The 26,042-nt window shown below is 39.8% G+C and overlaps 1 protein-coding gene and 1 non-coding gene across 2 annotated transcripts in view; one reads left to right on the plus strand and one right to left on the minus strand.

The window, feature by feature from the left end:
- Nucleotides 1-26,042, plus strand: part of FARS2 (phenylalanyl-tRNA synthetase 2, mitochondrial) — a 540,429-nt gene that overhangs the window by 1,759 nt on the left and 512,628 nt on the right. The gene's annotated exons all lie outside the window — the stretch shown is intronic.
- Nucleotides 7,045-7,118, minus strand: TRNAI-GAU. The gene has a single exon. It is a non-coding gene; the product is annotated as a tRNA-Ile (tRNA).

Consider the following 26,042-nt stretch of genomic DNA (forward strand, 5'->3'; position numbering starts at 1 on the left):
GTGATGGGTATGCCCCCAGTATGAATCTGACCCTCACATCATGGGCAGGAGGGGTGACAATTACCTTTGTAGCCCATGAATATTCTTAATAAATAAGTACATTTAAAAAATTGTGGGGATTATTTTATTATACAGCATTTTGCTTTATCTTGACAGTGAAGTGAGAATAATTCCTGTATACAGTTGTTTATGCCTATTTATAAAGTAGTTTAATCATTAATTATATAATTAATGTACAACTTTGTTGTAATCAAGTAAAACTTTCCAGATAAATATGTAAGGTTTAAATTGTTTGGGTAGCTTAGTTATCTGTTAGCACATGGAATGATTGAAGTTAGGAAAGTGATAGCTTCCCTTTTAATTCTAAGCTAAGTCTTCTCACAAATACCTTATTTTATTTGAAATGAATTTTTAGTGTGTTGGATATCATTCCCTTGAAGGGTAATAAAAAATAATCACATTCTAAAGCCACATCTCCATTTCTGCACATCTTCATCGTGGAGATGACTATTTTAAAAGAGTAACTAATTGAGATTGTATGTAGAATTGGGTCAGAAGCTGAGAATGAACTTTACTCATATGTCCTATTTAATATGCATTCCATTCTGGGCTGAGATTTTTTTCTTAGATAAAAGCTATAAACTTGGGGGTATCCATCTACTACCGTGTAGGCCTCAAAATGTAAAAATTTCCTTCACGTTCACTTATCCATAGTTACCAACTATCTATATATGGTTCTTTACCTATATAAAATCACGTATTACCTTGTGTTAAAGTTAGTGTTGTAGGGGCCAGCTAGTTAGCTCAGTTGGTTAGAGTGGGGTGCTGATAACACCAAGGCCCAGGGTTCGATTCCTGTACCAGCCAGATGGCAAAAAACAAAACAAAAAAACCCCTAAAATTAAGATTGTCAATGAGTACTTAGTGCTTTGTGAAGAGGAATTTCTCTAACTATAATAAGCAATATAAGAACAATGTACTGTCTTTAAGCTTAAATATTAAAATGATGTGTAAAGAAAACCTCATATAGAAGAAGCAATTCATGATGTTTAGAAATTATTCTACTTTGTATAGGGATCTAAATATTATACATACTTTTAATTTGTTTTTATTGATCCTTTATTCTGAAAGAATATGAAACTCGAAGAGACCTTATCAACTCACATATTTGTACAGATGACCATCCATTCATTCATGCCTTCAACATTTGTTAAACATTTAATAAGTGCCATACATTATATAAGATGATGTAGTTACAGTGTTGAGAGCCCTCACCCCCAGAAACCATTAGGGGAGTAGGTAAATCAATGTTGTCTTTTTTGACAGGTGCTATGAAAAGTGTAGTATTACCAAATGCTAGGATATTCAGCCACGACTTTGACCTAAAGGAAAGCTTTTCATCATAGAAGATACTTCCAGAATGAGCAGTAAGAGCCAGATGAAGAATATGATAAGTTAGAGATTGCCATGAATATTTAGAGCATGGAGGCATGAGGGAACTGTAAGTGGTTTGGAGTGGTGGGGGATGAGAAGGGAGGGACCATCTATCAGACAGAAGTGGTTGGCCCTATACAGTTTTATTTTAGTGATGCTTCCTCTCTTTGAGGAATACTCAATTCGTCTCTTACATATTGGCTAAGTCATATAAGTAAAGTAAAATGTAACAGCTTGAACTACTGGAATGGAGATTAGTGAACCAAGTGTTGATAGGCTTTTGTTTTGAACAATGATTTTGAATCCTATACTCTATTCCAGGAGCACTGAAATTTTATTTATTTATCTGTGCATTAAACAGATAGCTGACCAGCCTATATAGTTCAAGTTACTGTTCTTGTGATAACTTGAGGGCTAAAATCAAACACAGATCCTCTTTTCCAGGAGTTTATAGTTTAAATACATTTGCATGTAATTAAAATATGGGATAGGACGTACAAAGTATCAGGGAGGTACTGCTGAAGCACTAGGTCTTGGTGCAAGGAGATGCCACATCTCAGGCCAACAGCATAGTTGAGGCCCAGGCTTCAGGAACATTTTTTTTTTTTTTGTCTTTTTGTCTTTTTCCGTGTCCGGCAACGGATCGCAACCCTCAGTGTTGCCCCCGCACCGGACCGGGGACCGGCAACGGGATCGCAGCCCTCGGCGCCGCTCCCGCGCCTCGCTCAGCCAGTGAGCGGGAACCGGTCTATATGTGGGATCCGAACCCTCGGGCGGGAGCGCCGCTGCGCTTCCCAAGTGGCGCACTATCCAGTGCGCCACCGGGCCGGCCCAGGAACATTTTTTTTATTTTTAATTCCCCAGATGATTGGATACAGCCAGGATTGAGAAACATCGATCTGCAGGACTTAAGGGACTTTATGGCAGAGGTAATGTTTGCATTGGGCTTGAGAAGATTTAGGTTTGAACTGGGCCTTGAAAGGTATTAGAGAATTTGGGTGTGTGGATGTGGCGGTAAAATGGATACTGCGGGAGGAAGCTTTACCCTTTACCTTGGAAAGGGGAGCATCTTTCCTTTGGTGAGGAACAGCTGGAGAGGGCTCTGACCAGAGCTGGAGAGTGCATGAGAGTGAGTACAGGGAGATCAGCTCTCATATATGTCAGGCACCAACTGAGCTGAGTCTTTTTATGATCTTAGTTCAGCCTTCCACAACCTGATACGAAAGCTGTTATCTCCATTTAAGGAAAGGGAAGTTGAGAGGTGAGGGTGTTCAGCCAGGGCCAGACAGCTAGGAAATGGCTAGGCTGGGATTTGGCCTAGGTGTGATTTGTCTAGCTGTCATGCTAAAGTGCTTCACATACGGTTTTCAGTGCCAGTTTCAGGAACTGGAAAAGCTTATTAATTTTTCTTGGGTAACAGGTAAAATTTAGTCATAAGTGAATTTTAATTTGGTTGGATTCTCATTTAGTTATAAAAGCTAACTTGTTTTTATAGAAAATATTATAAATATTCAGGGAATCTCAAATGTTGATTTTTATGCTAGCTTTTTAGTCTTTTAGGATACATTTACATTTTCTTCTATTAACATGTCTATGAAAAGACTTAGTGCCTTGTTTAGGTTATCTATTTATGTGTATGTGTGTGTGAGACATTTATTCTTTGGGGATTCTCTGAGACTCACATTTCTGTAGAAGCTCTTTTCAAATATACTTGTGAAAATCTGTTCTCTGTTTTGAGAAATTTAGAAAGCAATGACGGTTTGCACCTAGATGTTGTAGCTTCATTGATTGGAAGCTAAGGGTTCCCTTCCTTTGGGCAGCAACAATAACATTGGTAATTGATTTTGTGTAAAGTATATCATCAAATGTCACTTAGTTCAAGAGGATTTTTTTTTTTAACGCATTAATTTTTCTCTTTCTAAAGGAAAGAAACTATCTTTTTCTCTATAAACTCCCATCAATGTAGGATTCTTTCACAATGTGATTTACGGTATCATTCTTTTACAGATCACCTTGATTCTTTTTTTCTTACTACTTATGAGGAATAACTGTTTTAGGAATAATGTTTTCATACAGTCCAGATACTTTAGAATGATTTGTTACTCAAAACAAGCTACATGTGATAATAACAATAGATATTATTTATTTAGAGTTTATTTTCTCTCCTAGGAACTTTGCTGGGCACTTTCCCTATATCTCATTTTAGTTATTTATTTAAAGACAAATTTGAAGTTCTGATTGACTTCTTTGAATGGGGAATAATAGCTGCCATTTCTTGTTTGTCCAAATCGGTTGGTTCTTAACAGAAAACATTTAAGATTTGCAGTGCTGACTCTTTGTTTAAAAAAAACAGCCTATATTTTGCTAATCACTGGAGAAATACTAGGTCATTGTCTTAAGATGTGTAACTCTGAGTTTTGTGGCGATAGCTGATCTCTCAGAAGGATGATATACCTTTGATATTATACAAGAGAAGCTATACAGAGAATTCATAATTTCTTTGCCATTGTAGTGAATACTTTACTTTTACATGAATTAATATTTTATAAGTTTTTAGTTTAGTAACTTTAAAAATTTACTTGCTGAGCACAAATGAAGCAATTCAGCTTGGCAAACTTGTAGTGTGTATGTGTAATTGTAAGCTTGAGTAACTAATAATATTTAAGAGTAATAAAAGCCTAGCTTGTATGAAATGGATTGTAGTTATATTACAGTAAAACAGAGTTAGCTTCAGTTTATGAAGAGAAGTTTATTGAGAGAATTATTTTTTTAACAATTCCTGGAGTTCTGGAATGCAGGGGAAGGTAAAATGGAGAAGTCATGAAATAGAAGAAAGTTTAGCAGGCAACGTACTTCCTTACCTCCTTGACATTTTGAGGTAAGGACATTATCTTTTTAAAATCTTTGAGCAGTTCAAAACAAGGGCATGTGCCTGACCATTTATAAGTTTAAGTCCCATTAGGAACCCCATTCACACTCTTGACTTCTGGGTGCTGTGAGAGCTGGGTATGACAGTAATTATGGCACAGCTTTCATTTGCAGAGGCCCAATCTTCAAAGAATCTCCTTTATGCCCTACTTTTTAAAGCCTGCAAGTAAACTATCCTAGATTAATAAATTTCAGGACATGAGTGTGGTTCACTAGAACTGTTCCAAGCTGAGTCTAAATGCCCCTTTGTTAAGAACCTTGTAGAGGAGATTCCATGGCTGCTGAGTTATGGGGTTTCCTAAAAAATCCTTTTCTGTTATCTTGAAAATGTTTATGTGAATGAATGTCACCACACTGTAGACAGTAATTTCTATGCTAGGATAAAGTCTGAACTCCCTAATGCAGCCTATAAGGCCCTGAGGAGTATAGATTCTACCCACTTCTCCAGCCCCATATCATATCTTATTCTTTTTCACTTGCTGTTTTTATTTCTTTAGTACTTACATCTTTCTCCTCTATCCTCGAGGCCTTTGCCAATGCTGATCCAGCTGCCTTGGCTGTTCTTCCTTTCCTTCCTAATTCTTCGGATCTCAGTTTAAGATATACTTATTGAAAGCTCGCTTCTCTGACTTGAGCAGATATTCCTCTTTTAAGCTCCCTTAGTATTGTGAACTGCTTTTCAGCTGAGAGTGAATGTTGCAAGTTAACAGGGAACCCAAGTCAAATTGATCTAAACCAACATAGTAGATTTATTGTCTCCTGTGACTTGAGAGTTCAGAGGCCAGATGGGCTTTAGGGTTGGTGGGTTTGAGTGATGTAGTCAAAGATCTGGTTTTGTTTTTTTTCTTAAAATTGTCTTCTCCATTGTCAACTTCATCCTGGGGCAGGCGTCCTCTCTTGGTTGTGGAAGGCTGCCAGCAATTTTGGGATACTTCTTTCCAGAACTTCAAAGAGTGAGAGAGCTTTTTGGACCAGGAATGCACAGCAGTCCTTTCTGTTCACCCCATTGGCCCTCATTGAGTCATGTGCTCATCCATCTCTGAACCAATCTCTGAGGCCAGGGGGAGGATCATGGTTATTTTAGGCTTAAGCCACCTGTGTAACACCTAGAGACAAGGGTGGGGGCAGCTGCCCTCAAGGTACATTGGCTGTGAGAAAGTTGGGGGATAGGTATGTAGCTATTGGAGAACACACAAGGAAATCAAGGTAGTTACCAAGAGAAAGGGAAATTGTTTTTTGTGAAAGGCAACAAAATACATTAGAGCAGTCTTGCCAGAGTTATACACTTCCTATGTGATTATTCAATTAATATTTTTCACTGATATCAGGCTGTATATTCCATGAGAACAAGGACTTTGTTTTTGATTACCATTGTTCCCCACACTTTGCATCTAGCTTTGCACATAGATGATCAATAAATACCAGTGGTTAAATGAGTCAGTCAATCACATAAGCTCTAAATAATTCATCTATTAAAATTATTGGGTGACTTTGGCAGATAGTGTTAGTTGGCTTCCCCATCAACCATACTTCTTCCTGGCCATCAGAACCCTGATTTTGTTTGGGTGGCCACGTGCCTCATTGCTGGAAATGAATTATAATGGTCTTTGGCAATCATGGTGATTCCATTCTCTCTTTACCAGATACTTGGATCTTATAGACAGGGGTAGCCACAAGACACAGATCTGGTTAATGAGACAAGGGGAAGTTGCTGGGAGGTTTCTGGGAAATATTTTGCTTTCTATTAAAAGATAGGTATTTACAAAGGAGGGCTTGTTTATGCCCTCTCTTCTTCCCTCTTGCTTGGGATACTAGTATGTCTAATGCTTGAAGCTCAGCAGCCATCTTGCAACCCTGCAGAGAAAAGCATGACGGAAAGGCCGAGAGAATACAAGAGATTCCAACCTAAACCTTGGCTTTTTTGAGCAGCTGAATGAAACCTGGAACTGGATCCCTTTAGACTTCTTGTTTAGTTAACAACAAAGGTCTTTCTAATTTAAGCCACAATTATTTGGGTTTTCAGTTACTTGCAGCTCAACATATCTTGATATAGTGCCAAAAATAAAATAGAGTTTCCCTCTTTCAGCCTTGCCAAAAGTCTTTATTTGGCATTTATTATACTTGTTAACTTAAAGTTATTTTTCTTTTCTACTTGTGAAGCTTTGGGATATTTTCATTTTTTTTTTTTTCTTAACAGAAATCTGTTATGTGTACACACAGGCTGACCTTTTTTCTAATTAAGGATGTGTAGATGAGGGTCCCTCTCTTGAATAATCAATCAATATTCTCTGATTCTATTCACTTGATCCGTAACTACTCAGCTTAAATGTCACTTCTTCAGTGAGGTGTTTCTGACCCCAATTTAAATTGTGCCCTCCTGGTTTTATTGTTATTTTTTAAGACATCTTATTCTTTTTTTTTTTTTTCTTTTTGTCTTTTTTACTGACCGGTAACAGGATCGCAACCCTCGGTGTCACACCCGTACCGGGGACCGGCAATGGGATCGCAACCCTCAGTGTTGCGCCCGCACCGCGCTCAGCCAGTGAGCGGGAACCAGTCTCCACATGGGATCTGAACCCTCAGCGGGAGCGCCGCTGCGCTCCCAAGCGGCGCACTCTTCAGTGTGCCACCGGGCCGGCCCTAGAACATCTTATTCTTTACCTAAACTTTTTTTTTTGCAGTTGGCCAGTACAGGGATTGAACCCTGGACCTTGGTGTTATCAGCACCACACTCTAACCAACTGAGCTAACTGGCCAGCCCTATATTTTAAAATTATATGTCTGTATAATGGTAGGTTATTGGTTTAATGTTGATTTCTCCCACCAGAATGTGAATTCTGTGAGGGCAGGAGCATATGTCTGTTTTGTTCATCAGTGTAGGTGTAGTGCCTAGGAGGTGCTTAGCAAACTTTTGTTGAATGAATGAATGAAATGAAATAAGCCTGCAATTGTTAGATTTCTGTATCTTCTATCTTCCTGTCCCATCACCACCAACAATTTTAGGTAAAATGAGATGTTTATCCACAACATAAATTCTATTCCATTTTTTCAAGTTATATTACTTCCTGTTAGCAAGATTTAGGTTTAGATTTCATATTACTAGACATTAATTTTCTTTGCTTCAGTGGAAAATAGAATAGGAATAGTGCAGTCACTTAGCAAACTGAGCAAACATTGCACCAATTCCTTTTGAAAAGTGATACATATTTTGGACACTTTTTTTCTCTTGTGTTATGATTTATTCTCCAAGAACTTTTTGTTATCTTGAAACCAGCTTTCTTGTCACTATTTTCATAATTTGAAGTGAAGAACCTTTGGTAGTGAATATTTTTATTTTATGTTTCTGGATAATGCTGGAAGCATGGAAATGATTATCATTTTAGCAGGTTATTGTGCTTGGTTATTAGGCACATTATTTAACATTGCATTTGGAATTGTTATTTTCTTTCTAAAAGAGCAGGGTCTGTAGGGGTTGTATGGATTATTGACACAAATTATTGACTTACAGTGGAGCGACTTTTAAATGCATTTTTTAGTTTCAGTGTGCTATAATCCTAGATTGTTGATATTAGTTTTACTGTGTCTAGGGAGATTTATTGTGCATTTTCGAAATGCTTGTAAATGATGTATGTATGTGATAGTAAGGGAGAAAAGTTGACTAGGTTTGTGTCAGTTTGGTTGCATTTCACAGCTGTATCATAGATTTTCCATTTCATTTTAGGTAAATCATTTAACATATGGATGATTATATAATTTATGTCCTAAATCAGGATACTTTTGAGATCAGTAACACTAGATGCAATTAAATATTTATTTGGGACAACAGGCATAAACCTGAACTGTCTTGGGGACACTGAGACATATGGTCACCCTATTTGATACAGTTAATCTGATGACTACGTTAATCTGCATAGTCTTGTGTCTTAGAACCTTTCAAAATTAGGGAGACATCTGTCCTCATGACAAGGCCATAGACTGTTTTATTTGCAAAAGGATAGATATTGCAAGAAGCAAGAATCTGAGACTCATCAAGTGGTTTCACTTCCCCTTTATTCCCTGCAGAATGCCTGCATTCTCCCTGCCTCTGTCCATAGGTGGGATCTTCAACTGTCTGGAGCACTCTGGATCCCTAAACTGCCATAGCTCCATGGGCAGTAGGAGATTGGGGGTACGGGGTGCAACAGAAGGGTGTTCTGTGCTTTAGGGTTGAATCTCTTTGTGCATAATAAGTTGGCTGTACTAAGGTGTGGGAGGAAGGGAAGTATTCTACTTTTTTCATCATTTCACTTAATATAGAAATTGTGAGCACATGGTTATATCTAATCACAATCTTATTTCATATTGTTTAGGTTTCTAAAATAAAGCTTCTGAATATTAATAGGAACATAAAAAAGCAATCAGAAATGTCAGTGTAGGAGCTTTTATCAGGGGATCTGCAGACCTTTCAGGTCTTTTTCCCTTGTTGCCTCTGCAGCCTGTGTTTGGAAGGGGCCTATTGCCCTGCCTTTGCTGGGTTAAGGTAGTCATCTGTTAACTCAGTCTGCCTCCCATAAAAAGGAAAAATGTATACATATCAGTGTGATATGGTCTTCAGCCTCATGTAGATTTTCCTGAGGCTCACAGACAATACTGAGTTCCCTTCTTTCCCAAGCAATTTTTAATTGATTGCCAGGCATTGCAAAGGCATCTGGCATACATTCTTAATTGTTTCTTATACTAACTGAGTGAAGTAGACATTGTTACCCATATTTTACCAAAAACAAAACCAGAAAAACCCCCTGAAGCTTAGAGACTTTAAGTAAGTCACCCCAGTTCACATGGCAGATCTGATATTTGAACTGAGGACTGTTTGATTTCAAAAAGTTTCAGTTTTGGGCCGGCCCGGTGGCGCACTGCTACAGTGCGCCGCTTGAGAGCGCAGAGGCGCTCCCGCCGAGGGTTTGGATCCCACATACAGACCGGTTCCCGCTCACTGGCTGAGCGAGGTGCGGGCGCGACACCGAGGGTTGCGATCCCGTTGCCGGTCCCGGTCCAGTATGGGCGCGACACTGAGGGTTGCTATCCATTGCCAGACATGAAAAAAGACAAAACGGAAAAAAAAAAAAAAAGTTTCAGTTTTACAGACTATGTCATGCCATATTTGATTTGGTTGTATGAAGCCTAAAAGCAGCCTTGAAAAATTAAAAAATAATTAATATTTAATTTTTATTTTCTGTAGTTGGCATCCTTCTAAACTGGGTAAGCATCTTTACCACTGGGTAAACTTTCATTTTCAAACCCTGGTTGTCCAAGAGTTGGGTATCTTGCATTCTCTTTAGCTCTGTGTTTGAAAAATTACATAATTGGTGTGTTGATGCTTAAATACGATTACAGTGAATGATCATTACTATGCATACAATATGCATTTAATGCATATTTGCTGCTTGATCAGTAATTTGATGAAGCTTGAGTTTGGTTTTGTATCTTGTTAGAATCCCTCCCAACCTGTTTTTCAACTTCAGTATTTTTTTTTTTTTTCCTTGCTATGCTACGGATTCTGCAATTTTAGGCTGAGGAATATGAATTTTAAAAGATTCATGGTCCTGTCAGCTCAATCAGTTACAACTGTGGTTTCTAGCTCCCATGCTAGGCAACCATAGGAGCCACAGAAACAAGGGCTTCTGAATCCCTGTGTGCCCCCAAAGTTTCAACGTATGTATGTCCTCCTCCTTTTCAAACATGCGGATAGTGTAATGATTATAAAAAATATGCAGTGATTAAAAGCTATTGTGGTTCATTAATGCTTTCAAGTAATTTTGAGTTACAGTGGATATTGAAAGTATACATCTGATCTTGTGCGGAGTTGGATAATTTTTCAAAGTTAAAACTTATTCTCAGACTAGAATAGCTTGAGAACCCCTGGTGAGGTCATAATCAAGCCAGGATGTTTCTCCCGTGTTAACCATATAGTTTTGGTCTCTTCCATGGCTACAGAGTATATTCTCCCTCCCCATCATGTGGCAGAAGCATGACCTCTCAGCACTGTATGGACAGTCTCCTGGGTCAGGTCATCCTCAGCTCCCACCCCTCTTTGTAAATACAAGCAATCAGTAAAGTCCATCTATTTTACTTTCAATCTAGTTCTAATTTTGCTTATGTGCTGAATGATACATTATTAGCAGATAGATATTGAAATAAATGATTAGACTGCCCTTTGTATAGGATTCAATAACTATTTCCATGGGATTCAATAAATATTTGTTAATTGGTCAGTAATTCAGTGGAATATCCTACTAGTGCTATAGTTTCATGATTTACTAATGATTTTTTTTCTTCTTTTTCCCTCGGTTTTGGATTTCCTTCATACTGCAGTATTCTTGTATTTGAAGCTAAGTGACAGAGTTTGGATGTGTTGTCCCCTCCAAAACTCGTGGAAATGTGATCCCCAATGTGGCAGTGTTGGAAACTGATTGAGTCATGGGGGCGGATCCCTCATGAATGGATTAATACTCCCCCCAGGGGTGGAGAGATTAACGAGTGAGTTCTCGCTCTATTGGTTCCCGCAAGAGCTGATTGTTAAAAGACCCTGGCACCTCCTCCCTCTCTCTCTCTCTCTTGCTTCCTCTTGCCATGTGGTCTGCCTGTACCCGCCACTGGCTGCCTGCTGCTTTCTGCCATGAGTATAAGCAGCCTGAGGTCAGTGCCAGATGCAGCTGTCCCAGAATTGTAAGCCAAATAAACCTCTGTTCTTTATAAATTCCCAGTCTCAGGTATTTCTGTTATAGCAACACAATACGGACTAATATACTAAGTAATGCTCACTTTAAAATGTGTGTGGTTCTACTCTGATAGCTTAGTTGTTTTTCCCCCTCACCCCTCTGATGTTTCTAGTTCATGCACTCATCAGCTGCCCTTTGCATTAATGGTGTGACTCTGAGTGCTTATTATGTGCCAGGTGTTGGGTAGCTGCTTAGGTTTTACTTTATTTAGTGCTCATAACAATCCTATAGCATGAGGAAACATAAGTAATAAGTGGCCTGGCTGGGTTTTGGATTCAAACACATTTTATTGACTGAACTTCCATAATCTCAATTTTAAGCATTTCTCTTACCCTGCTATTCCTACATTTCGGCTGACTCCCTCTGCTCCCCCAACTCCATAGTTCTTTGACTCCACTAGGTCTTCTAAGTCTTAATCCATTGACCTTACCACCTTTTCATTGTGACGTATCCCTCTGACATCCTTACTTCTCTCCTTACCTAGCCTAGATTCCATGCTGACTGCTTTTTAATACTATCCTAATTGGTCTGCTTAGACTATATAGTTGTCAGTCCTAATTATTTCCCTACTCTGCTTTGTTGATGTGGTTTTATTAGTGTAATTGATTTACAGTGTAAAAAAGAAACCTTGTAGGTACATGTGCACCTGGCTGTTTCCCCATTCCTCCCCCATTCCCCCATACATTTCTGCCTATGATTTGGTGATATTGAATGTGTAACCAATATGTTGAACTAGTGTCCTGTGGGATGTAAGTCAAACATGACTTTTTCCTCCCACTGTCTTTAAAATTGTGTTCAGTGGAGGTGATCTTCTGCCTCTGGATGAAAGACCCGGTGATAGGAAAGGGTGGTGTTGTGTGACTGTTCCCCCCACCCCCCACTATCCTTTTCCCCTGAGCTGGCTGTCTACCACTTAGGTCCCTGCCAAGGCTGAAGAGTGGGGCAAGGACAGTAAAGGAATACAGTGGTCCTACATTAGCTGGGTGGCTTAGTACTCTAGATATCTAATGCACATTTTCCTAGGTTCTTCCGAAGATCCCTACTGGGTCCTTCCAACTCCAGCTTCCTTGATTTAGGTGATTCTTCTTTGGCTTACTACGCCCCCCTTTGCCCAAGCTCTTCTGAGGTCCCTTGCATAGAAGTAGTGCTTCTGTGGTTGTCCTCTTACCCGCCCAGGTGCTTTCTTTGGCAAGATTTACAGTGTCTCAGTGCTGGCTCTTATCCATACTGCCCTTGTCTGGCCTGTGCAACACTCCCACTGCTGGTAGGTGCAGTGACTTCCCCATTGCATTTTATAGTGGTTCCCAAGCTGGTTGGGGGCATGTTTGTGGTCTACCTTAGTGCATGGAGCACACGTGAGTCCCTCTCCCAAGGTGGGTGGTTGAAGTTCCCACTCCTTGAGCTAAAGGGATAGACACCTTCTTCCTAGAGAGAAGGAGGAAAGAGGCTCCATCAAACTTCCTCTGAAAGAATCCTCATAAAATCCCTCTCAACATTCTACCCCTTTTTGTATCTTTGGACTGATCATAGTACTACAGTTACCGAAATGTTTTTCACCTATTTCCTTTGTAAATTGTACATTTTGTTATGTAGCATTTATTCATTTTTGCCTCATTCAAAATTTCAGTTTAACGTCCTGACATATCGGCTTTCTGAAAATGATGCAGACTTATTATTTAAAAATTAAAACACATAGAAAAGTAGAGACTAATTAAGTCACCCTATGTTTTATAATTTAGAAATAATGGTGGTTATATTTGGTCAACTTCATTCTAATCGCCTCTGAATTTTTAGGTGGATGGAAGGATGGCTTGAAAGTCTTTTATAAAGATAGAATCATACCACACATGGTATTTTTAACTTTTAAAAACATTTAATTTAATTTAAATGTAACAGGAGAGAGAGAAAATATAAAACTGAAGGGATTGCTGAACTTCAAATCAAGTATGGAACACTGATGTTTGGGTCATTATGATTTTTTTTTTTGGCAGAATGTTTTAATTTTACCTTGTCTATAAGGTTGCTGTGAAAGAAGAAAAAAAATGGGGGGTGCATTTGCGTTTCCTCCCACCTTTCTTCTCTGCTCTGCTCTGGTTTATGTTGTTAAGATCTTTTTTTTTTTTTTTTTTTTTTTTTTTTCCGTGTCCGGCAATGGATCGCAGCCCTCAGTGTTGCCCCCGTACCGGACCGGGGACCGGCAACGGGATTGCAAGCCTCGGTGTTGCTCCCGCGCCTCGCTCAGCCAGTGAGCGGGAGCCGGTCCGTATGTGGGATCCGAACCCTCGGACGGGAGCGCCGCCGCGCTTCCCAAGCGGCGCACTATCCAGTGCGCCACTGGGCCGGCCCATGTGTTGTTAAGATCTTTAACTTGAACTTTCTGTTCTGTTACCAGTAATTCCAGTGGTTGTTTGGCCATTCTCTTTTGAATGGTTTCAGAGCTTACCAAGCAGTTGTTTTGTAACACTTTTCCATTTCTTGCATGTATATTGTGACCGATTTTTCAAGAAAGGGTTTCTCAGTATTATGTTCTTGAATTCTTGCATATTTGAGAATATGTGTTACCTGTGTACTGAAAGAAACCTTGGCCAGCCTTAAAACTGATGCCAGCTTGACTTTTCCCCTCCTAGGTGACTTGTTTTTTCCTCATGATAATGTGGAATCTGGTTCTAGATTCCATGCTGTGAATGACGCTACTACCTTTCAGAGCCTGTGTGGTGAGTTTTTTTTTCTCTGAGGTTCAGTAATTTTACCATTAATTTTTTCTGGGGCATGGTCTGCTCTTTTGATTTGCAGATTCACATCTTAATTTTAGGAGTGATTGCTTTTCTATGATATCTTTGAACATTTTTCTCTGATTTTGTTCTTTAGGAACCCCAATAATGTGAAGTTAGATCTCTTTTGTCGTACGTATCTAGCATCTTCTTTCTGGTTATTTTTGTATTTTTGTTCTTTTTCATCTCTTTTTATGAGGCTTCTTAGGCCTGTCCTCCCTGCTTCTGGCCTGGTTTTTATTCATGTTTATTTAACATCTTGTTACTTCTAATATCATACTCCTTTTGCATTACTTTCATTTTGTCTTCTATTTCTTGAACTGTACCAGCTCATTTTTTATCTTCTGTTGTCTTATAATCTCTCTTTTTTGTTTTTATCTCTTGTATGTCTTCTTTGACTTGCCCCTTCCCAAGGCCTTTTTTTTTTTTTTAACTTTCTTTAGATTGTGAAGAACAATTTGTCTGAATATTTTCTTTGTTTCTTTCTTTTGTGTTTTTTTTTTTTTAGTTTTATTTTATTTTGTCAATATACAATGCGGTTGATCATTGTGGCCCATTACCGAAACCTCCCTCCCTCCCTCCTCCCTTTCCCCCCTCCCTCCCAACAATCTCCTTTCTGTTTGCTTGTCTATCAACTTCAAGGAATTGTTATTGTTGTATCTTCTTCCCTCCCCCAACCCCCGGTTGTTTGTGTATTTATTTATTTGTTTTTAGCTCCCACAAATAAGTGAGAACGTGATATTTCTCTTTCTGTGCCTGACTCGTTTCACTTAATATTATTCTCCCTAGATCCATGTGTATTTATTTATTTGTTTTTAGCTCCCACAAATAAGTGAGAACGTGATATTTCTCTTTCTGTGCCTGACTCGTTTCACTTAATATTATTCTCCCTAGATCCATCCATGCTGTTGCAAATGGCAGTATTTCATTCTTTTTTATAGCAGAGTAGAATTCCATTGTGTAGATATACCACGTTTTCTGTATCCACTCACCTGATGATGGACATTTGGGCTGGTTCCAATTCTTAGCTATTGTGAAGAGTGCTGCAATGAACATTGGGGAACAGGTATACCTTCCACTTGATGATTTCCATTCCTCTGGGTATATTCCCAGCAGTGGGATAGCTGGGTCATATGGCAGATCTATCTGCAATTGTTTGAGGAACCTCCATACCATTTTCCATAGAGGCTGCACCATTTTGCAGTCCCACCAACAATGTATGAGAGTTCCCTTTTTTCTGCAACCTAGCCAGCATTTATCATTCAGTCTTTTGGATATTAGCCATCCTAACTGGGGTGAGATGGTATCTCAGTGTGGTTTTGATTTTCATTTCCCAAATGCTGAGTGATGTTGAACATTTTTTCATATGTCTCTTGGCCATTTGTATATTTTCCTTTGAGAAATGCCTATTTAGCTCTTTTGCCCATTTTTTAATTGGGTTACTTGTTTTTTTGTTGTAAAGTTGTTTCAGTTCCTTGTATATTCTGGATATTAATCTAATTTGTGTTATTTGGATCTTCCCTCTTCTTTTTTTAGTTAGCCATGCTAATGGTTTGTCAATTTATCTTTTCAAAAACCCAACTTTTTGGTTCATTGATCTTTTGTATTGTTTTTTGGGTTTCAGTTTCATTAATTTCTGCTCTGATCTTAATGATCTCTTTCTGTCTGCTAACTTTGGGTTTGGACTGTTCTTGTTTTTCTAGTTCTTTAAGGTGAAGTGTTAGGTTGTTCACTTGCCATCTTTCCATTCTTCTGAAGTAAGCATTTAATGCAATAAATTTCCCCCTTAGTACTGCCTTTGCAGTATCCCACAGGTTTTGGTATGATGTATCATTGTTTTCATTAGTTTCAATAAAATTTTTGATTTCCTGTTTGATTTCTTCTTGGACCCATATGTCATTAACAATTTTTTTGAATTTGTTGAGACTTGATTTGTGACCTAATATGTGATCTATCCTGGAGAATGATCCATGTGCTGATGAGAAGAATGAATATTCTGAGGTTGTTGGATGGAATGTTCTGTAGATATCTACCAAGTCCAATTGGTCTAGAGTATTGTTTAGATCTTGTGTTTCTCTGCTGATTCTTTGCCTAGATGATCTGTGCAATATTGACAGTGGGGTGTTCAGGTCCCCTGCTATTATGGTATTAGTGTCTATTTCCTTCTTTAGGTCTAATAAAGTTTGTTTTATAAATCTGGCTGCTCCAACATTGGGTGCGTATATATTTATGATTGTTATGTCTTTTTGATGGACCAATCCTTTTATCATTATGTAGTGGCCCTCATTATCTCTTTTTATAGTTTTTATTTTAAAGTCTATTTTATCAGATATAAGAATAGCTACTCCAACTCGTTTTTCATTTCTGTTTGCATGGTAAATCTTTTTCCATCCTTTCACTCTTAGTCTATGTGAGTGTTTATAGGTGAGGTTTTCTCTGGAAGGCAGCATATAGTTGGGTCCTCCTTTTTAATCCAGTCAGCCAGTCTGTGTCTTTTGATTGGGGAATTTAAGCCTTTTACATTAAGAGTTGTTATTGAAAAATGTTGATTTACTCCTAGCATGTTATTGATTTATGTTTGGATGTTTTAAGTGTCTTTTGTTCCTTTCTTTCTGATTCACTGTTTGTTTTCTGTATTTGTTGGTTCCTTGGGTTGTAGATAAACATTTTTTTTCTCTTCATTGTTGCCATTTTTGTTTTACTATTGGGTTTTGACTTTTCTTGAATTTTTATGGCCGTGGTAGTTATTTTTCAGGTACCAAACCTAGTACTCCCTTGAGAATTTCCTGTAAGGGTGGTCGTGTGGTGGTGAACTCCTGCAGTTTTTGTTTGTCTGAGAAATATACTCTTTGCCCTTCATTTTGGAATGATAGCCTTGCAGGGTCGATTATTCTTGGCTGGCAATCTCTGTCTTTTAGTATTTTGAATATATCATCCCAATCCTTTCTGCCTTTTAGGGTTTGTGATGAAAAGTGATGTTAGTCTGATTGGGGCTCCCTTATAGGTGCTTTGATGCTTCTCTCTTGCATCTTTTAAGATTCTCTCTTTGTCTTTGAGTTTTGCCAATTTGACTATAACATGTCTTGGAGAAGACCTTTTTGGGTGGAATACATTTGGGAATCTATGAGCTTCCTGAATCTGAAAATATGTTTCTTTTCTTATACCTGGGAAGTTTTCTGCCACTTTTTTGTTGAATATATTTTCAATGCAATTTCCTTTTTCCTCTCCTTTTGGAATACCCATGACTCGGATATTTGAGCGCTTAAGGTTGTCTGATATCTCTCTTAGATTTTCTTCAATGTCTTTAATTCTTTTTTCTTTTTTATTGTCTGCCTGTGTTATTTCAAACAGCCCATCTTCAAGGTCAGAAGTTCTTTCTTCTGCTTCTGCAAGCCTGCTGGTTAAACTCTCTGTTGTGTTTTTTATTTTGTTGAATGAATTCTTCAGCTCAGCAAGCTCTACTATATTCTTTTTCAGGGCATTGATTTCCTTGTACATTTCTTCTTTCAGGTCCTGTGTACTTTTCCTCATTTCATCAGGTTGTCTAGCTGAGTTTTCTTGTATCTCATTTAATTTCCTTAGAATTATCACTCGAAATTCCTTGTCAGACATTTGAAGGGTTTCTTGTTCTATAGGATCAAGAGCTTGAGAGTTATTACCCTTTGGTCATGTACTTTCTTGATTTTTCATATTTCTGGTATCTTTCCTTTGATGGTTAGTCATTGTGGCAGGGGATTTCACAGTCCACTGGTTTGACACTATTGTCTGGCCAGGATGCTGCTGGGGCTGCCAATTTGGTATGGCTGCCTCAGTGTCTGCTCGGTTACCTACTAGTGCCTCTGATGCATGGTTGCCTCGGATCTTGGGCCTCTCAGGGGAAGTGCCTCTGTGGTCAGCACACACTCGGCCGGGCTGGGGATGAAGTCGGGTGGTGGTGGCAAGGCTTAGCTGCTGGGTTGTGCGCTGGCACCGCAGGGCGCGTAGTCTCGGAGGATCATGGGCCTCTCTGGCTGGGCCTTTCTCTGATCAGCATGCACTTGGCGGGGCTGGGGATGGAGTTGGGTGGCGGCAGCGAGGCCTACCTGCTAGGTTGCAGGCTGGCACTACAGGGCACGTGGTCTCCGCAGATCTTGGGCTTCTCCAACTGGGCACCTCTCTGATTGGCGTGCATTCAGTGGGGCTGGGGATGGCGTCAGGTGGCGGAAGTGAGGCCTATCTGCTGGTCTCGCGTTGGTACCACAGGGCGCCTGGTCTCCACAGATCTTGGGCTTCTCCAGCTGGGTGCCTCTGATCAACGCATACTTAGCGGGGCTGGGGATGGAGTTGGGTGGCAGCAGTGAGGCCTACCTGCTGGGTTGTCTACTTTCTTTGTTTCTTAGGGTAATTTTCTTTTTTTAAATTTCTTTTCTAATGAACATTTTCTTCTCTCTGCACACATTTTAAATTTTATTTTCATCCATGGGTGTCTATGGATAGTCCTTGAGCCGAAGAATAATCACTGTGCGTCTTCCATTCTGGTGTGGTTATTTCCTATAGTCTGAAGGCTCCTCATTTTTTGATGTTCAGGTCTGTGTGGCTTGTGTTAAAAGCTCTGTATTTTGTAATGTAGTGACTGCTGCTTTTTTCTCCCTCAACCCTACCTATCTCTGGCAGTGACTCACAGGTATGTTCTTGATGTTTAAGGTAATGTATCTTTTCTGTTCCTTCTTCTTTAGCTCCACCTCTCCATGAGTTCCAGAGTGATGTTTATAACACATATATATGTCATTATATTACTCCTCTAATTATACTTCTTTTTATATACCTTACTTTTTCTATAGGATAAAAGTCAGGGTCTTAGCTCCTCAGAATGTGGCCCCAAAGTTTCTTTTCTTCCTCCCTTCCTCCTATCCTTTATACCTCCCTCATTTGTTCTCTACACTTCACTCATTCTGAATGACTTGCTCTTTCAGAATATTTATGCTCTTGTGCCTCTGGTCATTTGTACATGGAGTCTCCACTGAGTAGATTTTTGCCATCAAGATCACTGGTGTGCTGGTAGATGTTCAAAAACTGATATTGAGTGGGGGTGGCTGATTTATAGTGTTTGGCCATGTGGGGGAATTTATATCCAATTTCAGGCTACCAATGTGAAGGCATAGAGCAAAGAATTGGGAAGAGATGTGCACAGTGTCTAATAGGGTGAGCCGTTAGCCACTGAAGATACACTCTCTGTGAAATCTTTTTTGCTCTTAGTTACTTCTTCCCCCATGTAGAGCAGTCACTTCCTCCACTGTCCTCTGATAGTCATAATGTCTTGTGTTTTAGTTGGGGACCTATATATTGCTCACCTAGTTTCCTGGTAGTCTGTGAGCTTCTTGAGCGGTTCAACCAATTCTTAGTTACAGTGCCAGGTAGTCAGTTCTCCCTTAAATGGCCAAATCAGTGTAACAGTGATATTGGTTGTGATGTTTCAAGTGAGAGCATGCACATTGATCTTTGTAAACCAGTTGAAAGAAATAAGCCATTGATATTTACGTGTTATTTTCTCATATACTTCTACTCCTCATACTTCTTATTTTAACTAGTAATGATTATATAAAATTATCTGTAAGTTGCTAGATTTCATAGGTGTATAAACCAGGTAGAAAACTAGCTGAGTTTTTTTTCTATCAGTCAGTGACTGTTGTTTGTCAATTGATCAAACATCTCTGTATTCACATCATTTAGTTACAAAAGTGTTTGATACTGATTTCCTTAATGAATCTCATTATAATTTAGTGTGATTTGTTTGTGCTTAGTAATCAATCTATACCTATGCTGAGTGCCCCTTTGAGATCTGGTCAGATGATGGCAACCACAAGTTTTAGAAGAATATTACAGTTCATTAAATATGAAAGAGTAAGAAATAAACTTATGATATTATCATTCTTACCCTTTTTCCTCAATATTTTTGCAATAGTTTTGAAGTTTAGGCATTGGGAATATTACAAAGGACTTAAAGTCAGTATTCAGTATAATTATAATCAGTTTTATTTCAATTTATATCTTACTCTCTTCTCTTTCTAATTCCCCAGTTCTGAAAGGGAAACCATTCTCTAAAGGATACATTTCTAGTGTCTTTTAATTGGGTTTCCTGTGATTTTTGCTTTCCAGGCTTGAGAATTGTTTGATTCATATAGATGAAATACTTCCGAAGCATGATTTATCAGAAACTCCTTCTCCTTTTTTTTTTAAAATAAAGAAAACAAAGTTTATTGCTTACAGTTTCAGAGGTTCAGAAGTCCAAAGTCGAGGGAACACATTTGGTGAAGGTCTTGGTTGTAGCAATAGTGACCCAGAGGTCTCACATGGCAAAAAAATACCAGAGCAGAGAGAGCTTCTCATGTGTTCTTCTTTTAAAGCCCTCAGAACCATGCCCCTGCCCACCATTATTAATCCATTTACTAGGGCATGGTACTACAATCTAATCACCTCTTCAAGGCCCTGCCTGTCAATTACCATGATAGGATTTCCTACCCTCAACAGTTACAGTGGGAATTAAGCTTCTAATATATGAACTTTGGGGGATACAATTCAGTCAATAGCAACTGTAAATACTTGAGTTTATTTCTGGGCTTTTTTTTTATCATCCCATTTTCTTCTGGCCTGAAAAGTTTCTGTTGACAAGTCTGCTGTTAGTCTGATTGGGTCTTCTATATGGGTGACTTGACGCTTTTCTCATGCTTTTAAGATTCTCTCTTTGTCTTTGAGCTTTGCTCAGTGTGTCTTGGAGAGGATCTTTTTGGGTTGAATCTGAATTTGGGGGATCTTTGAGCCTCTTGGATCTGAAGCTCCGTGTCTCTTCCTATACCTGGGAAGTTTTCTATTATTTCATTGAATAAGTTTTCCATGCCTTTAACTTTCTCCTCCCTTTCTGGAACAACGATGATTCAAATGTTTGTACGTTTAAGGTTGTCTGCTAGCTGTCTCACATTTTCTTCATTTTTTAAATTATTTTTTCCTTTTTTTGTCCTCAAAAAGACTATCTTCAAGATCAGAAATTGTTTCTTGAGGGTGGGGGGTGGGGAAAAAAAAGAAATTCTTTCTTCTGCTTGTTCTGGCCTGCTGCTTAAACTATCAGTTGTGGTTTTTATTTTGTTGAGTGAATCTTTCAGTTCCATGAGTTCTGCTACATTCTCTTTTAAGGTATTAATCTCTTTGTAAATTTCCTCCTTAATATCCTGGATTTTTTTTTTCTCATTTCATTTTGTTGTCTGAGGTTTCTTGTGTCTCAGTGAGTTTCCTTAAGATTGTTGCTTGGAATTCCTTTTCAGTCATTTCAAGGGTTTTGTGCTCTATAGGGTCTGGTATTTGAGAATTACCGCATTCTTTCAGTGGTGTCATATTTTCTTGGGTTTTCATATTTCTACTATCTCTATGTTGATGTCTGGTCATCTGGTAGAGTAGTTGCTTCTATTACTCTGGAGTGAGCTTTGAGGAAAGAGACGTCCTTTTCTTTTTCCAGTCTCCTCTGGTGACTCTCCTTTTGTCAATTGTGGCAGCCATGGTTGTGGTGGTGGCTGTGGTGGGCCACCTGCACAGAAGTGGTGTTTTTGCCTGCTCTTTTTCCTGTTTCCAGCATGGGGGACTGCCCTCAGCTCCTGCCTAGGACCCTGGGTGTGCTCTCTTGGCTGCTTTTGGGTGAAGGGGGCTGTCCTCAGCTCTTGCCTAGGCCCTTGGGCATGCTCTCTTGCCTGCTCTATCGGAAACTTCTTGATCAGAATCAAAATATAGGCAGGACAAGAGAAGTAAAACCATGTTTACTGAGCGTCCACCTTGTGCTATACCGTTTACCTACATTCCCACTTTTAGTTTTTATGAGAACTCTAAGATGGCACTATCCTTGTCTAATAGATGGATAGATTAAAGCTTAAAGGGTGTGTGACTTACTAAAGTGTTGAAGCTGGAATTTGAGCCTAAAGCTGTAGTACTCTAAAGCCACAGGGACATGTTTGTTTTGAGATTTGGATTCCTTCTTTGCCCCTGGGCTAAGTATTCCATTCTTCTCTAGAAGCAGGGCTGAAGCTCTTGAAATTTTCTCCTTTCTTTTGACATTCAGATTCATCACTTCTATCTTTTTTTCAAATTTGGCATTACTGGCAGTTTTGTTTAACAGGTAAGATATGATCTTGCCACAAGTTGGCCATGAGAGATCTTTGTTACTGGCTTCCAAAAAATATGGTGTTTGTGCTATAGGTATGAAAATTTGAGAAATAATTTATTGAGTGCTTCTTATGTGTGAATAGAAGAGCTAAAGGATGCTTCTCTTCTTTATTGCCAGTGGCTACTTTCGATTGCTCAGAGGTTGACACAAGTCTCATTTTTAAATAACTACTGCAATAGTTGTTTCACATCTTATTCATTTTAATCTTGGTAAAACCCTGATGAGAGATAATGAGTCCCATTTTACATCTGGGAAAAGTGAGGCTGAAAGAACTCTCACTAATCGGCCCAAGGTCACATAGCTAGTTAATGGCGAAGCTGGGATTTGAACTCATGTCAGCCTGACTGTAAGCTGAAGCTCTTCCTTCTCTCATAAGCTGCCTTCTCCTTATATTTCTGTCTAGGAGAGAGACCAGGGTTTGAGTCGTCTAACCAACCGTGTAGGTTAGACCTGTCTTCATCTGATCTTGTGTCCTTTGAGTGATCCCCGGCCACATGACAGGCAGATAACCTTTTGGTCTTATTAGCCCACTGGTTCTCTAGGCTGGCCTCACATTAGAAAGCCAAGACCCTTTAAAACAATACTGATACCTGGGTTCTACCCATATCAAATCATCAGAAATTCTGAGAATAGGGTTCAGCAATAAAAAGCTTCAAGGACATCTAATGTGCCACCAGGATAGAGACCACTGTCATCAGGACCAGGTCAGACAACTGACTGAAATGGCAGAAGGTACCCATCTATGTTTATTGCCCCCATGCAGATGTGCCCTTGCCATTTCTTATTTGTTGTTTATTCTTTTTCTCTTTCTTGCCTTTGTCATTTCTTATCAGTACTGCCATGATGTGTCCCTGAATTCAGTAGGTTGATGTAAATACCATGAGTAAAAATAATTGTCACCTTTATCTCTACATCAGAGCATTCCAGGAACAACTCTGATGACTGTGGGCTAGATATGTTCAGAGCTCCCCTTGGTAAGTCCCTTTGACATTAGAGAGAAGTTACTCTTAAAGCAAAACAAGTCCTGTACTTGAACTTTTCCTTTCTTACGCAGTTTTTAGAAGTGATCCTGTCCGTAATCTTGAAATATGTGACAGTTAACATCGCACCAAGACTTCTTGCTACCATTTAATCAGTCTTCTGGAAACATATGTGCCTCATTCTTTCAAATTCTAACAGCAACTCTATAAAGCAAAATCTAATGTTGCATATACAGAGGTCTAAATTTATATCTTAGCCTGCTGTTGAACTGGTCAGAGCAAAACTTTCGGTAGAAGGTGTGAAGGTAATTTCAGGAGCTCTCTGAAAATGGCCAGTATTGCTTCTTACTTTTTTGCAAAATATTTTTATTTTTATTTTTATGGAATAACATTTTGATTCATCTCAGTAATTAACTCCGAATAAAATTTTCACATGAAGTGATATTTATAACTGATGTTATTGGGAAATCTAGATACTTTTTTTTTTTTCCCTAAAGATGACCGATAAGGGGATCTTAACCCTTGACTTGGTGTTGTCAGCACCACGCTCTCCCAAGTGAGCTAACTGGCCATCCCCATATAGGGATCCGAACCTGCGGCCTCGGTGTTATCAGCATCACACTCTCCCAAGTGAGCCATGGGTGGCTTGGAAAACCAAATACTTTTAAAAATGATTATCTAAAGGTGCTTATAAAGAAAAAATAAAAAGGAATTTATGGGAAGGATGCCAAGTATTTCATGAAATCCAGGTCTGAAATGAACACCTCTTGACAGTTTGAGAACCAGTTTGAGTACTCTTGGGCCTTTGCAGTGGTAGGAATTTGTGAACTGACAGACTAGGGCCATAGTTCTTGATTATGGCTACACAGTAGAACCACCAGATACTTGTAAAACTGTCAGAGCTTGCCTCCCTCCTTAGAAAACACACACACACACATACACACACACACACACACACACACACACACCCAAATAAAAATCTCTGGAGGTTGTGTCTTCACAGAGATATTTTAAATAGCTTCCTAGGTAATTCTAATTTTCAGCCATGATTGAGAACCACTGTCCCTAGTACTGCTCCAGGATATATGATTCTGATAAAGTCACAGTAATTGTCCTTACCTAATTTTGGAATCTTTCAAGTCTGGCCTTGTTAAATCTTTGAGGGCAAAGAAAGGCTCTTTCTTATCTTCTCTGTTTCTTCAATGGATGACAGCCAAGCACTTCATTTTTATTTTTTTAATTTTTAAAATTTATTTATTTATTCATATAATTATTTTTTTACATTCTCAGATGTTGTTGTGGAGCAGTTGGTGGGAGAGTGAGAGAGGAGGAGGGAAAGAAATAGGGTGGGAGAAGGAGGAAAGAGGGGTGGCATGGTTGAGGCCTGTGGCACCCACCTCATTCCTGCAGGGGGCCCCCAGGGGGCTTCCAATCATTGCTCAGTAGTTGCTGGGCTAAACGCAGATGTCAAGTGTGCGTGGCTGAAACCCTTGGCACGCCACTGCCATGGCTTGGGAACCTAGAGTGTTTCCCATGGTGGATCAGTGCTTGTTGCTGAGCTAGTTATGGATGTCGAGGGGGCATGGCTGAGGCTCTTAGTCCCCCAACACCCTGGCTTGGAAGTCTGGGGTGCTTCTTGCAGTGGCTTGGTGGTTGTTGCTGGGCTGGTTGCAGATGTTGGGGTGGTGTGGCAGAGGCCCTCAGCTCCCCATCACTGGCTCAGGAGCATGGGGCTTTCCTGTGGCGGCTTGGTGGTTGTTGGGCTTGTTGCAGTGTTGGGGGGCATGGCTGAGGCCCTTGGTGCCCCGTTGCCCCATCTTGGGAACCTGGGGCACTCTGGCAGTTGCCTGGTTGCTGTCACTGGGCTGGGTGTGGTCATTGGGGGTGTGTGGCTGAGGCCCCTTGCCCTCACTCCTCCCTGGCTTGGGAGCCCAGGGGACTTCCCGTCCTTCTAGGTTTTATGTGTTCTTTGGTGGTGTTAGACCTTTACTAGTTAATATCAAACTTTGATCTGTGGGTATTTTGTTTTTTCTTTCAGTTCTGTGTTGGATTATTTGCTGTTCCCACCACTTAAACTCTACATTGGAACTAATTTGTTGTCCTTTGCTTACTTCAGAAATGGGGGAAATTCCTGTGGGGATCAGCACTTGAGCCCTGTAGTTGACTTAAATCGCTGCTTTGCTGCTGATTGCCTGGGGAAGGCTTTTTGTGCATATTGGGTTTTAATTTTTGACCTTGTATGTACTTCTGGTCTTGTGAGTTCTGGTACACCTGGGTTGTGTGGAAACTCTGGGTCTGGACCTGCATCTTCTCAACAAACTGCACCCCCGGCAGATCTGTATTCCTGACCAGTCTCCACTGAGTAGGCCTGTGCTGATTGGTGGGCAGATCAGCTGTCCATGCTCTGCCCTAATGTTTCCCCAGTGGGCCTGTCTCCCGCAACCCCCACACTCTAAACACTTCCTGTGGGATGGGGCATATGCTGGTCCTTTGTGATGTCTCACTGGCCTCTGAGTTCGTCCGTTTTTCAGTTGTCTGTGGCCTCTCGCTCCTATGTGGGTCCATGGAAACCCTGTTAGTGGTCTTGCTGGTCTGGGGGTCGCCAAGTCCCTCTTCTCCCCTGCTGCCTCCAAGCAACTTCATATGAAGGGCACAGCTGCAGCTTTTGCCAGCTCTTGCACCGAGTGCTCACCAGCTCCAGCCTGGCTCAAAATGGTAGGAGCGGTCCTTTCTTCCTCTCATCGTGGCTTCTCCTGCCTTCATGAACTCTGTAGATCTCCCTAAGCAACTCTTTTAAGTACACAGTAAATATTGGCAAATCAGTTTCATTTTTTTTTAAAGTATTCCAGACTTCAGTTTGCTCTGTAGCTCAAACTGATTTAATCTTCTCAAATAAGCAAAGGGTGATGTGCACAATTATTAACACAAAGACACAGAAAAAATGAAACCAGGCTGTTCGTAGAAGATGGAAAGAGCAGTACGAGAA

The sequence above is a fragment of the Galeopterus variegatus genome, unplaced genomic scaffold, assembly GCF_000696425.1.
Source record: "Galeopterus variegatus unplaced genomic scaffold, G_variegatus-3.0.2 Scaffold29, whole genome shotgun sequence".
Classification (NCBI taxonomy): domain Eukaryota; kingdom Metazoa; phylum Chordata; class Mammalia; order Dermoptera; family Cynocephalidae; genus Galeopterus; species Galeopterus variegatus.